This window comes from Acanthochromis polyacanthus, chromosome 4 (genome assembly GCF_021347895.1).
Source record: "Acanthochromis polyacanthus isolate Apoly-LR-REF ecotype Palm Island chromosome 4, KAUST_Apoly_ChrSc, whole genome shotgun sequence".
Taxonomy (NCBI): domain Eukaryota; kingdom Metazoa; phylum Chordata; class Actinopteri; family Pomacentridae; genus Acanthochromis; species Acanthochromis polyacanthus.
The window spans coordinates 7,241,092-7,254,889 of NC_067116.1; the positions used below are offsets into that span (position 1 = coordinate 7,241,092).

Consider the following 13,798-nt stretch of genomic DNA (forward strand, 5'->3'; position numbering starts at 1 on the left):
ACCGAGTGTAAAAGAAAGACTTGTTTACCTGCTGTGTGTTAGATGATCAGAGGAAAACATGATGCTCTTCCTTGTTTTGTTCTACAATTGATGCTACAACCCTGCTGTCATTGAAGAATGCAGACCAGCTCTGTGATGGTGTAAATTTGGTCAAAAAATGTAAACGTTTCGGTCTATTCTGATATTATGGCTCTTATCCAGGCTGTTTTCTCCTGACTAGTCCTGGCTTGTGTTGGATCTACTGTCAGATGTACGTCTCTTTCGATAAAAGCTTAATTAAACTGGAGAACTGCAGAAAATAATGTCTGAAAATGAGTAAAATGAACTTAACTTCTACCAGCTGCATGTCTGTACATGTTTCCTGTTTGGATCAAACCTTCTACTTCTATGCCTCTTTAGAAACCCCAAGAACACATTTCCTGCTCTCCATTATTGTATTTTTCAGTCTTTTGTGTATATTTTCTTAAATTGCTTTATAGTTGTGCTCATTTTGAGAGCCAGACTGTCACACAAACTGATAAACATCAACTTTTAATGGTGCAAATGGCTTTTTAAAATGAACATTTTTCCTAAATCCATAATTTCTTTACTTCTCAATGTAACTAAATCAATACATTTCAAAGTATTTGCTATAGGAAGTAATATATTTGTGTTTATATCCTGCATTGTGTACCATCCTTATAGCCTATTGTTATAGCTAGTAACTGGTGCCCAAAATCTAGAGGCATGGAAGTCAAATGATTTATGAAGTGTGAATGTGTGTGATTCTCTGTCTGGTTGTACCTCTGAGTGCATTATCGTCTCCAACCCTTTCTGATGGGATTAACTGGAAACAGTGGAGTTTATTATGCATTAATAGAGAAATGCAGTGGAGCTGCAGTTGTTGAAGTTATGCAACGTTCATCAGAGATATTCTCAATAAATGTTCCTCAGATTTGATCCTGTTGTTAGTGGAGGATGACAGAAAACAGAACATGGCCTCAGAAATATGATGAGTTTTCCCTAATCTCACATGTTTTGCTATTTTTATCTGTTTTTAGATGGTCCTTTCTTGTTTTGTACTTATTTTACTCAGCAATGCAATGAAATTTCAAAGGCACTCCCTGTCTTATAATAAAACCTTTTACTTTCAAGCCCATCCCGAGCACATAAACCTGGATTTTATGCCATTTTTTTGGTTGTAATTCTTTTTCTTCCTTTTTTAATTATTTCCTTCCATTAGCACCGGTAGTTTGACAGAAACCAGCAACTGATATCCTTCATAAGAACTTTTCTGGGTTTTCCTGAACTGGAACAGCTCCATTTGTTCACAAAAATGTCATGTACACTTTGCTTGAAGAATATGGCCCAGAACAGGTTATTCTGCAAGACCAAAGATGACACCAAGAGCGCTATTGTGGACGAAACACTTCTGGATCTGGAACCCGCACAAATGCCAGACTGTTCTTTGATGTTTAATAACTTTAAGAACAAGAACTAAAAACAGTTTTACATATAGTCACTTGGTTTGATGACAGATATGATCCCACAAGAACTTAAACTGACCAAATTCCCTTCATTTGACCATAGCAATGATGAATTTAAGAGAAACTGGAGGCAATCCCTAATAAACACTTCCTATATTTGTAGATAGAAACTGCCTTTACAAGCTTCCTACTTCAATGAAACTCTTCATTCTTCGAGCCCACCTCCAGAACCACAAAGAACTGGATCCTCACAGTTTTCTTCTTCATTTATAAGAACCTTTCTGGGTTTTCCTGGACTGGAGCAGCTCCTTTTATTTACAAGAATGTCGTCTATGCTATATTTGATGAATATAGCCAAGAACAAGTCATTCTCCAAGACCAAAGAAGAAATCAAGAGCTCTAGATCTGGAACCTGCACATATGGTAGACCAGCCCGATCTCACAGGGATTCGTGAAACTGTCACGTAAGTTTTAGTTTCGGTTTCGTGCGCACCAACACGATTTCGTCATGTTTTTCGTGCCGCTCACCACGAAATGCGCACCAATGTATTTTAAACGGCGGACTTTTCGTGCCACTCAGAACGTATTTCAAAAGAATGTGTATATTATATTTTTAATGTAAAACCGTGGCGAATCCAACGCTATATTTTGCATGACATCGTTCCTAAACATAACCCTAACCATAACCCTAACCATAACCTAACCATAAGCCGGTGGTACACTTACCAATTTGCATAGGAATTTCAAGAATGTCCGGCGGCCGCAAACACAATCACACAAGCAGTATACGCCGATGGACAGCTTAGATCGTCATGAATCCGCCGGTATAAACCACTTTCAGATGTGATTACCACAGCGAAAAACATTTCGTGGTGAGCGGCACGAAAAACATGACGAAATCGTGTTGGTGCGCACGAAACCGAAACTAAAACTTACGTGACAGTTTCACGAATCCCCGTGAGACCGGGTTGCAGCCGGTAGACTCATGTTTTTCACTAGAACTTTTCAGAAAAAGCACTGAACTGTACATACAGGCATTTTGTCTAATTATTGGAGGAAAAATCTGATCCCAAGATCACTTAGAATGATCAAATGTCATTCATTTGACTATTTCAATGAATTTAAAAAGAACTGGGGCTAAAAATTCCCTATAAATCTTCATATTTGAACCTCTAATCAACCGAGGAAGCCAGAAAATGGAAATTCTTAAAAACAGGCTTCTGAAATGAAAGCTTTTTACTCTGCAAACACACCTGAAGTGCCTGGAGCTGGATTTTTTATGCCATATTTTTGGTTATTATTCTTCCATCTTTGTTTCTTCTTTCTTCCATTAGCACTGGTTGTTTGACAGAAACCAGCAGCACTTCTCTCCAAATCACCACCATATTGGTGGAATAGCTGTTAGTTGTCCAGTGTTAGCAGCTTCTTCTTTCACCTGCTGCAATTATACTAAGAGAAAATGCTGGATAGACCCACCTGCACTCTTTATCTGTTTCTTCAGATGCTACAGCTACGTCTTCCTCTCCAGTTATACTGAATAACACGGTCTACAGTCACACAGCTCTATTATTTCTCACCACCACCTATAGCTCCAGGTGAGGATCCATCTACTTTCACACGTAATAAACATTTCATGATATCTGCAACTCGAGAAAAGGCCCGTGATGCACTGAATTAAAGATGCAGTCCTATAGAATCCAGCTCCATAGAAGTTAGCGCACAGGTTACTTCACACTGGTCAGTGCAAACACTGAGGTTAATGAAGTGACACCAACCTCTCCGCTGAGTTATTTTTAGCTGCCTGACTCCAAAGCTGAATATTCATCACAGATTTAATCCATTTGTGCCCCCCGAGGCTTCTGTGGGCTTTTAGAGAGTCTCCAGGATAAATACAGAAGAAGGTTTGTCAGGTAACCGTGGATACTGCAGGACTGAAGCATTGTTTGTTTGCAATGTGGCATTCAGTGTCTTTGGAAAAAATTCTTTCTGTCAATATTTGGTGTAAACAAACCATCACCCAGACCCCTGATGGTACAGTAGGCGTGGGTAAGTTTGCAGCTCAAGAATCAGAACTTTTTGTGACCTTCACTTATTTCCTTTTAAAATCAGCTTCTCACCTTGTTGTATTTGTGCTTCAAGACAGAAAACAAAACAGGTGCAAAAGTGAACAAGTGAGTTTTTAACAACACCTCTGTAGAATTTCTGCACATTTCTAATGAGATGCTAGCCTAGCCGCGCTAGACCCATGTTCTGAAGGCACAAGGGTCTAGGACCGCTCGACAGGGAGGGAGGCGGGCTAAAAGGTTGTCTATCAAATCACTCTGCAGCAATTGGGTAGGTATACAACCAATCAGCGCAACGAATAGGCTGACGTGGTTCCTAGAGTGCCGGCGGATTGTGGCTAAGTCCCATTAGCTTCCCAACCAGCGGAGCTAACTGGTATATTAAGGATTTGCCATATCCCGTCGGCGTAAGTCCAAATACGTCTTTCTTCTCAATGAAACACTTCAGTGCCGTCCTTTGTTTATCTTTCAAGTTGAATTTTAGCTTCAAATCTTTAAGGGCTGTGGCCAAAGCCAAGTCAAAAGATAACTGTTTATTGTGCGCCGGTTGTTTCTGTCAGAATCGTCGCGCCTCTGTCGTCACTTCGTTACGCCCGCCTTCTGACTCTACACTTCATGGTGATTGGTCCGGCCAGTTTTAGGAGAATCCAGCCTCGAGCCTTATGGAGGGTAACTAGGCCCACCCTGGCAGAGAATTAAATTCGTTGCCGAGGGTTGTCTAGCGCAGCTAGGCTAATGAGATGCTGCACCGTAAAACCCCTTAGAACAATGAACTTTTGTGTTTTAGCTTAATGCAAATGTTAATTTTGCTCTATTTATAAGCAGATTTCCCAGAAGGCATTGCTGTCCACATCAATAATGTGTATTTTTACAAATAGAAATGTGTTCTTTTACATTGTGTGATGCTAAAATTACAATTTTTCTGCATTTAAATCAGCTGATATCTCTTTAAACAGATAAGATTAAGATTACAATATTCTGTCGTTTTCAATGTATTTTTGGTGGAATTCTTGTCAGATTTCCCTTTTTTTTTGACAGGTGTTGTTATAGAATTTTTAAGACAAATGCCCCAGTTTGTATGTTTTCTCTACAGAGTTTCTGCAGATTCATAACAAGATGCTGCACCATGAAATAATCAGATTATGTTTTCCAGTTTAATGCAAATATTAATTTTGCTCAATTTATAAGCAGATTTCCCTGGATGCATTGCTGTCCACATCAAAAACTTTTATTTTACAAATATAATCTGTTCTTTTACAGTGTAAGACCATAAAATTACAGTTTTGCTGCATTTAAATCAGCTAATATCTCATTTAACCAATTGAGATTACAATATTCTACCATTTATTTCATGTATTTTTGGTGGAACTCTTCCCTTTTTTGACAGGTTTTGTTAGACAGTTTTTAAGACAAAGTCCCAGTTTGTACAGATTCATAATGCGATGCTGCACCATACAACACCACAAAAGAATCAATGGGCCTCATTCATGAAGCGTTCTTAAGAACAAATCTGTTCTTAGAGCCTTTTTAAGAAGATTTTTGGCATTCTCGAATGTGTTCTTAACTGACCTGTTCTTAAAAGTAAGAACAAATTCTAAGAACACTCAGGAGGACTCTTACGCACAAAAAATCTGCTCTTTTAGAATTTTGTTACAGTCAAAACTGATCCAAAAATTTTAATTTCTTTCTTAAAATGATTCAAATATTACCACAAATTATTTAATTTAAAATTAGATTTATTTAAGTGAATTTTAGTGATCAATGGTTTTATAGTTCAGTGCCAGTTAAACTCAAAATCAGATTTTAGATCTGAAGCTGCACTTGGTCACATTAACATGTTTGGAGGTCTGTGGGAGGTACAAGCGCAATGACCACTATGACGTGCACGTGTGATGACCGCCGCCACGTGCACGCGCCCCGGTGTGCACGCGCGCGCTGACCCAGGAGACAAGGCGGACATGGCCTGGGCAGTTTTATCTGTCACTGCAGCAGAGGCAGAGGGTGTTTTATTACGACACACACACTTTCTGAGTATAAAAGTTTAGCTGTCTCAGGTCAGACTTTATTGGCTGTTTGAAGCTCTGTCATCTCCAGAAATGACCATCACTCTGGTGGGCGGAGTTTCACCTGCACTCCAGTGCTCACGTGTCTCAAACACGCTCTTGCTGCTGCCTTATAAGGAAGTTTAGAGGATGTACCTTTTACATTTACAAGTCAATACAATGTAAATATCATGTTAATGAGAGGGGAGGGTGTTCGTAGAGACTGTTCTTGAATCCGGCGCATCTCCCTCCCAAGAACAGATTTGGCTTGTCAAGAACGCTTCGTGAATCCGACGTACTTTTCTCTTGGGAGTTCTTAAAGCCGTTCTTACGAACGCTTTTCTACGAACGCGTTCATGAATGAGGCCCAATGATCTTTTCTAGCTTAACGTAAATATGAGTTGTACGCATTTCTAGTTAATCAAACTTAAAATCTTGGTTTTCTTTTCAGACCACCTTAGAAATTAAAATGGATCAAGTTGTAAGAACTCCTTGTTTTGACATTTACTCACAAAAGTAACTTAAAAAGAAAATTTCCCATCATGCAGTGTATAAATTTAATGAAAAACTTGTATTTAAAAAAATCTGCTTTTTAAAAGTGTGTGATCATAAAATTACAGTTTTACTACATTTAAATCAGCTAATATCTCATTTAACAGGTTCAGATTGCAACATTCTGCCATTTTTAATGTATTTTATGTGGAACTCTTGTAAGATTTCCCTTTTTTTTTTTTTTACAGATTTTTCCCAAGATGCATTGTTGTCCACATCAAAAACGTGTATTTTTTGCACATATAATATGTTCTTTAAGAGTGTGTGACAATAAAATTACAGTTTTGCTGCTTTTAAATCAAAGAAATGCAATATATTAAAAAATATAACCATTTTCACAGCTTAAACCATCCCTAGCATATTTTTCTGGTACTCTTGCTGTAAGATTTTCAGTTTTTGACAGAATTTATTGATCTGTCTCTTTAGTTATCTGTTTTATGTTGTAGTGCTATTGCAACAGTTTAATCTGCTCACTCCTTTAAAATGCTGCAGACTTGTGATAAATATTTTGGCCCTGGATGTTGCACAGATGTTTGAGACCTCCAGTTGTTTGGTTGAGGAGAACGGTCTCGACCCTAAAATATTGCAGAACCTGTTTTATTTCTCCACAGCTGCATCAGTTCACAGTTTAAACTTTCATTCTGCTTCTGTGTGCTCGGTATGAGGAGCGATCGGTGGGATGAATCAGACAAGAGTGGACTGAAACTTCCCACCAGACTGTTATATAAATCTTCGTCTCGTATCTTTCACTGAGATCTCGGCGTGAACGACTTGTCGCTGCAGTTTCGTGTCACCGTGTCAAGCAGGTCAGCTCACATGCAAACAGGCGGCGTGTTCGTAACAATGAGCGGTTAGTCATCACGCCCGCCGACAAACAGAAACCCGACGCCTCCAGAACAAAGAGAGGAGATCTGATGAGATGAGATATGAGACAGATGGAGGATCCACAGCCAGCAGCCGGAGGAAGCCTGACTGTGGTTGAAAACTACCAACGCTGATTAAATGTTCCATTAGCAGCATGCTAATACCAGCACAGGGTGACACCTCATCCAGTTGGTGTTTGTAAATTAAAATTTAACAGCATTTAAGTTGTTGAGTGTTATGCTACACGTGAATCCTGAGAAAAACACTTTTTTCTCAAAGTTCAGGAGAGAAATGTTGAATGAGAATTTGAATTAAGTTCCTGAAGTCTGTGGAACACAGGTCAGCTCCCTGTAGCAGTAAAGCTAACCTAGCGTTGCCGTGATAACTCATTTTGTCAGACCTGTGACCAAGCAAACACTGATTTAGACACAATATTTAAACCACCTGCCTGATATTGACACCAAGATGTGCATCTTTTGGCTACATGATCAGACTTTTTTGTGACTAATAATCAGCATACTTCTAATAAAACTCAGTACCAGCTAGATGGAGCTAAAGTGTTGCAACATAACACCAACTGTTCTGTATTTTCCTTTAAAATTTTCCTTTAGTGGACATAAAACTGTGTTTAAGTTGAGTGTTATGCTACATGTGAATCCTGAGAAAAATCCTTATTTTTTTCTCAAAGCTAATGAAAGAAATGCAAAATGAGAGTTTGAATTGAGTTCCTGAAGTTCATGAAGCAGAAGTTGACCTATAGCTTCCTGTAGCAGTTAAGCTAACCTAGTGTTGCCATGCTAACTCATTTTGTCAGATCCGTGACCAAACAAACACTGATTTAACCACAATATTTAAACCACCTGCCTGATATTGACACCAAGATGTACATCTTTTGGCTACAGGTGGATCAGACTTGCTGGGATCTCGGCTCTTGTTCATGTTCCTCGAGCTGATCTGCTTCAGTTTTTGTATTTTGGTGAAAAGAGATTAATGAACACTTCAAGTGTAGTCAGATTACATTTCTTGTGATTTCAGCTCCACTGGTTAAACAGCGGTCACATCAAACTGAGAAACTTCAGGTCAGGAAAACATCTGACCCCTAATTTTTCTCTTCAGTTGAAGAGAAAGCCTCCACTTGAAATAAGTGTTGGTTTTTATGTTAGACTTCATATGCTACTGTTTAACTGTTATTTTTGCACCAAAACAAAGTCAAATTCCTCATTTATGGTAACCCACTTGGCAGTAAATCTTTCTGCAAAAACAAAATATCAACATAGATGCAGAATTCATTTAAGGTCCAACATTCATTTTCTTTCAGGTTTATTTTTATTTTATTTCTAACAGCTCCTGAGGGAATTATTCAGCTCTGCAGCTGCTATGTTCACCACGTCGTCAATAACGCTCTGTCTTTGTTGGATTCTTATCAGAAGGAGAACATTTGGGGTTTTTAGAGGTTTTTTCTGCAAATAACTGCTAGCTGCTGCTGAGAATGAACCAGACAGCCAAACAAAGAGCTCAAATTTACTTAAAAAGCTCCTAAAAGCTGAGCTGAGCTGCAGCTTGACATGAAAAAAAATCTTTTGGAGCAAAAACCTTTTATATTTTGTCAAAGTTTTCACATTCATTTGCTATAGTGTCATGTCAGCTTGTACTGCTTTAGATTTAAAAAAAACCCAGATACCTTCAAAACTACTTTTTACCTTCTGAGAAGATCAATACTAGTTTCATCTTCTACGTTCAGCACATTGGTCCAAGATGTTTTTGTAGGTTAGCTTTGCGTAGCTTAGCATGAAGCAAACAAAGCAGCAAGTTTCCATCTCAGAAAGGACAAATTCATCTCTAAAAGATTAGAAATGATCTTGTAATGTTTGTTTTCTAGCACGTTAGCCATTAATCCAAAAATCATGCGGGTTTACTTTTTGTTTCTCATACCCTGAAGTCTTTTTCATATAGCCTACAGCTGAATCCCTGAGAAAATGCTTCATGTATTCCTCAAATCTACATCTAAAAAATGCTAAATGAGAGTTTGAAATGACTTCCTGAAGTTGGTGGAACAGACCTGTATACTTCCTATCGCAGTTAAGCTAACCTAGCGATGTTGTGCTAACTCATTTTGTCAGATTTGCAACCAAAAAAACACTGTTTAGCCACAATACTGAAACTACCTGCATGATATTGTGGTTTTACTCATTGTGCCTGACACCAAGATGGAAATATTTTAGCTACAAATGAATGGCACTTGTTGGGATCTTGGTCTTTAGCTCTTGCTTGTGTTCCTTGAGCTGAGGCCTGTTTCACGAAGCAGGTTCACTGAAAACTCTGAGTTTCTTAACCCTGAAATGAGGGAAACTCAGAGTTTTCCGTTTCATGAAGCGAGGTAACTTAACCCAGAGACAGAGGGGTAACTCGAGCCTGTTTCACAAAGAGGGGTAACTTAAACTCTCAGTCAGTTACCGCAGTAACAGAGTTGAACCTGGTCGGCAGCAGGTTTACCTGAGAAAACCTCGAGTTTCTTTCCGTCTCCGCCCTCTTTCAGCCACACACGCTGTTTCATTTCCTCATTCATTCAGTCAGTAAACGAGCGAGTTTTGGAGTAGAACAGCTTTTATTAACGATCCAGTGGATAGAGGAGCAGCATTACTGCACAGATAATTAAATATTCGTCGGTAGATTGTTATCAGACCGGGCATAAATGTTCTCGCATTTCCGGACAATTATCGGTTTGAGCGGTACCGTTTCATATTCGTTCCAAGTCCATAATCTACATAAACAACCTAATCCGTCCTTACATTTACATTATCAACCAGTCATGCTCTCACATCCAGCAGATATTATGTGTTGCGCTGCGGTTCTTTGCAAATGGAAGTTTTTATATGTTGTCGGAGATGCAGAGCACTTCAGTAAGACAACTGTATGCAGGACAGTCAGAAAAGTTTTCCTGGCTCTGAAACGACTTTTACCATCATTGTGGTTTTCCTGGACATAAACCTGTCAGAGCATCAAGGAGGATCCACAGGATTACAGGTGAATGATGTAGAGATCTGTTACATTCATTTTAAATCATATTCTGTTAATGACATTGTGCTGCAGCCTCAGACTGGGATTAGTCATTTTAATTTCTTTTAGGATTTCCCAGTGTGATTGGCTGCATAGATGCACACACATCCCCATCACAGCTCCCTCACATCATGAACAGGAAGTCCATTCACAGCATAAATGTGCAGGTAGGCTACAGGTAGACTGACTACTGTTTCTAAATGTTAAAGACTGCATCATAGTTCAACATCTGTCATTCTCTGCACTGTCCAGATCATATGTGATGCTGCATACATCATTTCTAATGTGGAGGCCAAGTGGTCTGGGTCTGTTCATGACTCCAGGATTTATGGAGAGTCTAACCTGAGCAACAGACTGCAGCGTGGTCAGCAGCATAAAGATTTTCACAATAGAATTCTCTTGTCTCTGTCCTTTAATATGCTCTGATGTATCCACTATACATTACAGGAGAGTTTGATGGCCTTCTGCTGGGTGACAGGGGTTACCATGACAACCCAGGCTGATGACCTCATACCCTGACCCTGAACCAGGCGCCCAACAGAACTTCAACCGGACTCACTGCAGGACCAGAGCCCGGGTGGAGATGACCATAGGCCTGCTGAAAGCCCGTTTCCAGAGCCTACATCACCTCAGGGTGACCCCTGAGAGGGCCTGTGATATTACTGTGGCATGTGTTGTTCTTCATAATATTACCACTATTAGAGGAGAGCAACACCCTGCCCTACAAACTGAAGACCCAGATGATGAGCCCATCCACCTGCAGCTATCCAGGACAGCAGAGCAGTCAGAGACACCGTATGCAATAATCACTTTAGAGTTTAAGTCCCCATCATCACCACCACAGCAAATAAAGACATGATACACATTTCATTTGCTCTTCTTTATTTCCTACAAATAAAGAGATAGTTCAGTTCATGTTCCAGTAGTTAACATAATTCACCTGTGACCATCACCACCTCTAACTTGTGCTCCAGTATTTCAATTTCCAGATCTGCCCTCCTAATCTGTTTTTTTGTATTTTTCTCAGCAAATGCAGTTTGTAAATCTGTTTTACTGATAACTGGGAATACATAGAGGACATTCAGTTATACAGTTGCACATGAATTCCACAGAATGAAGCTCTGGTGTTTCCTGAACATCCATCTCACTGTGTCAGTCTGTGCAGTGGAAGCTGAGGAACCATCCTGCTGCTGTCCAGCCATTCTCTGTTAAAAAGGATGAGAATGTGCAATACTTCAGTGTAGGCTAAATGTCACACTCTATATTCCACCCAAAATCTGAATGGGAAGAGAACTATCAGTAACATACCTCTGTATGCCTTTCTGGATCCCCCTCTGTAAAGGCAGCAGACACAGTTTCATCCTCTTCATCCTAGATCAGTGACATGTTTCAGTAAACTTAAACTACCATTTGGATAAATCTTTGGAGTGTTGCCTACTTACAATTACAAGATGTGTGTGTGTGTGTGTATATATATATATATATATATATGTGCATCCATGACCTTTTATACCACCGTTTTACAGGCATCTGCTTTCTTTCTGTTGGCTGAGCAGAAGTCTATGTTAGTTTAAATAGGCTTAATTATTTAACAGGACATGATATGGATGCAGACATTTAGGCTATGTGTGGATAAAACAACTGCACAGTCAAACAGCCACTTAATATTTAGGCTACTTTACAATGTAAAACATGATCAACACGAAGTACCTCCATGAAATAATGCCGAGGTCTGACCTCTTTGAACAATGTTTTTATATTTCATCTTAAGCTGCTGCCCCGTCGGGATTTCCTCTAAATGAAATAACTTACTAGGCTGCCATTCAGACAGTTATTCCCTGCAATATTATTACGATTACAAAGGACTACATTTAAACTTACGCATTGATCCGGGCTGTTCTCCACGCTGTCTCCCCTTCTTTTGCAGCTGCAACGGTGTTGCACTTCTTTCTAAAAACGTGTTCAAACTCGCCATATGAGCGTGTTAAAAACTTCCAGTTCAAAAACGCAGCCTTGCGCTTCCCCGTTTCCATGGTGACTCGTCGAATTGGGGTTCCATTGATGCTGTCTTTTCAGAGTTGCGGTGCACGCGCGTAACTCCGGGTCAAACTACTCCGAGTTAATTAACCCAACTCAAATCAGCCGTTGTGAAACCGAAAACTCAGAGTTTTCTATCTCAGAGTAGATCAACTCAGAGTCGTGGAAGAAACTCAGAGTTTCTTGAACCTGCTTCGTGAAACAGGCCCCTGATCTGCTTCAGTTTTTGTGTTTTGGTGGGAAAATATGTTCATTCCTGCAGGTTTTGCTTATATTAAACCATTTTGTGACTTTAATCAGCTTACTTCTAATGAAACTAGCTGCGGTGGTACAACATAAACATATTTGTTCTGTATTTAAAATTTTACTTTGGGAACCTTTGCTGTCTTTATTTACTTGATTAAACACTGTGTTCTACCTTCTGGTGATTTTTCTGTTTGTTTCTTCCAGACATGAAGTTTCTTTGTCACTGCACTAACTTACTTTTTGGTACGACTGGTTTATGCCAGTTTTCTGCTTCATAGCCGCTCTGCTGGAATTTGTTGTACAATAAAGATTCCACTGTTGCCCCCAGGAAAAATAAAAGCAATCTGCCACCTCCATCCTTTAGGGGACTCATGTTTATCTGGATGCACACAGACAGAAGGCATGAGTTCTACAAAACATTACAGGGATATTGCAGGGTTTTAAATAATAAAGTGCAGATAAACAAATGTTAACATCCTGCTATAATTGCATGGACATGTTTGGAGTTTTAATTGGCCTTCATAACGATGCTGCATCTCAAACAACTGCAATTAAGACTAATGGTGAGTGAAAATAATTTACAGTCTGGTTGTGTACCAGCGTGCAGCGTGTACTTGCGTCATAAGACAGAAATATAATTATCTGGAACAACTCGGAGGGTAGAAAAAAAGCTGCATTATCGCCCAGATATGAGGAAAAACTTGTTTAATCTGCTGGGAGGCAGAAATAATGTCGTGTTTAGAGGTTATGATACGCATTATTGCTGCAGAGACACCTCATTATTTTTAATTTTCCTCACTCTTTAGTCCATTGTCCAAGCATATTTCTTTTAGTCTACACCTAAAGGGTCTTGCAAATCAATTCTTTTTCACCCTGCAAATTAATAGTAATAATACTGCACTGAAAATGTGAAAGATGTAATGATGGGTGGAGGAAGAAGACAGTAAGGCGACATAATAAGAGACTAAATAATGGAGAATGACTTAAAGTCCTATCCACAGGTGCTGGTTGGCTGATTAGTTAGTCTGGCATAGTCAGACCATTCTCTATAACACTGTAGAATGGCGTGACTGCACCTCATTATTAGAAAATGCACCGAGTTTGACGTATTTCTTTGAACCAGTCATCTTTAGAGCTGTACCACAAAGCAAGTGTGACAAATCTAGACTTTCTGTGAGTAAGTCGGCTCCAAAAACAAAAAACTCAGTCGGAGATAACAGTCATGAAGATGGTTGTTAACTTTCTTTGTTAACTTTCTGCTTCAAACTCACATTTAATGCACAGCTATTAGTTATCAATAATCAGCTGCATTGATAATATAAAAAAAATGAACACGTTTATCAGTTTTCTACCAGCATTATTGTCCTGTATCATTTGCAGTTGCAGCGTTTTACTGTCATATTTTTATTTTCCTCATTGTTCTCCATTAAAACAACCTGTTGACTGAAGCAGCTGAACACCATCGATTTTA

The 13,798-nt window shown here is 39.3% G+C and overlaps 1 long non-coding RNA gene across 1 annotated transcript; it reads left to right on the forward strand.

Annotated features, from left to right (window-relative positions):
• The first annotated feature begins 9,910 nt into the window (after positions 1-9,910).
• Positions 9,911-10,909, forward strand: LOC127533715 (uncharacterized). Its single transcript, XR_007941466.1, has 2 exons — positions 9,911-10,408; positions 10,492-10,909. It is a non-coding gene; the product is annotated as an uncharacterized LOC127533715 (long non-coding RNA).
• The last annotated feature ends 2,889 nt before the right edge of the window (positions 10,910-13,798 follow it).